The sequence below is a fragment of the Littorina saxatilis genome, linkage group LG11 (genome assembly GCF_037325665.1).
Source record: "Littorina saxatilis isolate snail1 linkage group LG11, US_GU_Lsax_2.0, whole genome shotgun sequence".
Classification (NCBI taxonomy): Eukaryota; Metazoa; Mollusca; class Gastropoda; order Littorinimorpha; family Littorinidae; genus Littorina; species Littorina saxatilis.
In genome coordinates this window covers 23,836,694-23,840,338 of record NC_090255.1, presented here as the reverse complement: position 1 = coordinate 23,840,338, position 3,645 = coordinate 23,836,694, and positions in this window count along the sequence as shown.

Here is a 3,645-nt window from a genome sequence, read left to right as displayed (position 1 = left end):
TCGGACAATCAAACACATGTATTCACGTGCACACACACACCAGGGCCGGACTAGGGGGGGTGGGGTTACAGGGGTTGGCTTGCGCACCCCCCCCCCCCCTGGCTTAAGCATGTACCTCCCAAACGCTTTTTTTGTGTGGGGGAGGGAGGGGGGGGGGTTGCATCTGCATCATCATGAAATCCGAGGAGAAATCGCACCTCTCACCCCCTCAAGACATTTTTCTTCAACGATTTTTGACTCACATGCGAAGCAAAAGTGAGTCTATGTACTCACCCGAGTCGTCCGGCCGGCCGTCCGGAAAACTTTAACGTTGGATATTTCTTGGACACTATTCAGTCTATCAGTACCAAATTTGGCAAGATGGTGTATGATGACAAGGCCCCAAAAAACATACATAGCATCTTGACCTTGCTTCAAGGTCAAGTTTGCAGGGGCCATAAATGTTGGCTAAAAAACAGCTATTTTTCACATTTTTCACATTTTCTCTGAAGTTTTTGAGATTCAATACCTCACCTATATATGATATATAGGGCAAAGTAAGCCCCATCTTTTGATACCAGTTTGGTTTACCTTGCTTCAAGGTCACAGGAGCTCTTCAAAGTTGGATTGTATACATATTTTGAAGTGACCTTGACCCTGAACTATGGAAGATAACTGTTTCAAACTTAAAAATTATGTGGGGCACATGTTATGCTTTCATCATGAGACACATTTGGTCACATATGGTCAAGGTCACTTTGACCCTTATGAAATGTGACCAAAATAAGGTAGTGAACCACTAAAAGTGACCATATCTCATGGTAGAAAGAGCCAATAAGCACCGTTGTACTTCCTATGTCTTGAATTAACAGCTTTGTCTTGCATGACCTTGGATGACCTTGACCTTGTGTCAAGGTCACATGTATTTTGGTAGGAAAATGTGTAAAGCAGTTCTTAGTGTATGATGTCATTGCTAGGTTTAGCTGAAGGTCAAGGTCATGTAAAGGTCAAGCATGTGAGTCGTATGGGCTTTGCCCTTCTTGTTATCCTTACAATCTCAATTCTTCTTCATTGCCTATACAGCTTGCTGTCGAATTTACCTTTTTAGTTCAAGGAGAGGCTTCCTTTCCCGCCAGAAACATCAAAAAACGTTCAGCTTCAATGTGGCTTCGCCCCCTGGACCCCCATCTGTAACCCACCACCCCCCCTAGTACTTACCTAGTCCGGCCCTGCACACACACACACACACACGCATACACCCGCGCGCGCGCGCACTTACTGGCACAGACACACACACTAGCGCACAATCATACTCTCGCAGACACATTGTCATCATCAGGCTCATGTTGGGAGAGAGAGGGTGAGAAAGAGAGAGTGAGAGAGACAGGCCAAATGTGACCATGGTCGTTCAAACATACAGTGACATTAACCTTTGCCGGATGCCGCTTTTGACTACACACTCCCGACGATGCGGGTTTGTCTGAACCCATACATTTGAAAGAGGGTTTTTACCGTTTATTCCTCTAACGACGATGCGGGTTTGTCTGAACCCATACATTTGAAAGAGGGTTTTTACCGTTTATTTCTCTAACGACGGGGTGGGTTCAGGGAAACCCACAGCGCTACTTCAGTGGTTGCATCGAGTTTCTCCCTTCACCGACCTCTTGCAGGGGAGGGAGAGGGGGAGGGAGAGGGGGAGGGAGAGACTGTGAGAGACTAAGAAAGAGAGAGAGAGAGAGAGAGAGACTAAGAAAGAGAGAGAGAGAGACTAAGAAAGAGAGAGACTAAGAAAGAGAGAGAGAGACTAAGAAAGAGAGAGAGAGAGACTAAGAAAGAGAGAGAGAGAGTCTAAGAAAGAGAGTGAGAGACTAAGAAAGAGAGAGAGGGAGACTAAGAAAGAGAGAGAGAGAGAGACAAAGAAAGAGAGAGAGAGAGGCTAAGAAAGAGAGAGAGACTAAAAAAGAGAGAGAGACTAAGAAAGAGAGAGAGAGAGACTAAGAAAGAGAGAGAGACTAAGAAAGAGAGAGAGACTAAGAAAGAGAGAGAGAGAGAGATACTAAGAAAGAGAGAGAGAGAGAGACTAAGAAAGATAGAGAGAGAGAGACAAATAAAGAGAGAGAGAGAGAGAGACAAATAAAGAGAGAGAGAGAGAGACTAAGAAAGAGAGAGAGACTAAGAAAGAGAGAGAGAGACTAAGAAAGAGAGACTAAGAGAGAGAGAGACTAAGAAAGAGAGAGAGAGACTAAGAAAGAGAGAGAGAGAGACTAAGAAAGAGAGAGAGAGACTAAGAAAGAGAGAGAGCGAGAGACTAAGAAAGAGAGAGAGAGAGACTAAGAGAGAGAGAGACTAAGAAAGAGAGAGAGAGAGACTAAGAAAGAGAGAGAGAGAGAGACTAAGAAAGAGAGACAGAGAGAGAGACTAAGAGTGAGAGACAGAGAGAGAGACTAAGAGAGAGAGACAGAGAGAGAGAGACAGACAGAGAGAGAGAGAGACAGAGACAGACAGTCAGACAGTCAGATAGACGGATAGACAGACAGACAGACAGACAGAGCAACTGACAACAGACATACAGACAGAGAGATACGGACAGACAAACAGAGAGACAGACAGTCTCTTGGAGACAAACAGGCAGACAGACACTGTTCCGCCGCTTTGGTAATTATGGGTGTAGCAGAACCCGCGCCGTCGGCAGAGGGATAGTTACAATCACTGATCTACTCTTTAAAAGTATGGGTATGTGTGAACCCGCGCCATCGGTAGTGTTTATGTAAATTATCATAATCAATTAATTCTGATGTTTTGTCATGTACACACTAAAAATTTGCAGACAGAGAGCAAATTAGGTGTGTGAGAGATACTTAAAATTTCAAAACGATACCTTTAATGGTTCCAGAGTTACAATGATTTTAGTGTGTCTCTGGGTACAGGTGAACCCAGGAAGCACGGCAAAGGACATTGTTATGTTAAAAAAAAAGAAAAAAGCTTTTGTGCACAAATCAGAAAATACATTGTACATTTTACCTACAGGCCAAACCGTGAGTGTCTGTGGCAAAGCCCGACCCAGGAAATTGCACTGATTTTATTTTTAGATCAGTGGGAAATTGTGAAGAACAGGCGCTTGCATTTGGATGTGTCCAATGATAGTAGGTTTGGTTGTGATCAATCAGAATAATGTAGGAATACAAATGTATGACAGTTTGGTATGATGACATGTAATTCACATATGCTGAACTGTAATATGTGACCCTCCACCACGAAATGAGTCGCATGTCACCTTGCGCGGTTCTGCGCTAGGCTTAATATAAGTCCGGGGAGTGTCTGGTAACAGTGTGTGGGTCACCTTAGTCACAGGCTTATAACTCAAACAGTTTTTGCTCTTTTCTAAAACGGTTTTCACCACTGGATAGAGCATAAAAAACTCTTTATGAAAATGTAAACATATGAAAATCATGCAAAGGTGACATGCGACTCATTCCGTGGTGGAGGGTCACATATTATACATGATATAATATTATTATGGCTGTTGCCATGACCATGACCATGAACCCCAAGAAAGGTTTACTTTAATGTTATGTAAATCAAAATACCAAAATCAAGCACCTATTAATCTGGTCTACGGCGCGGGAAGATTGAGGCCTTCGTAAACGTTCAACGTTGGCCAATAAT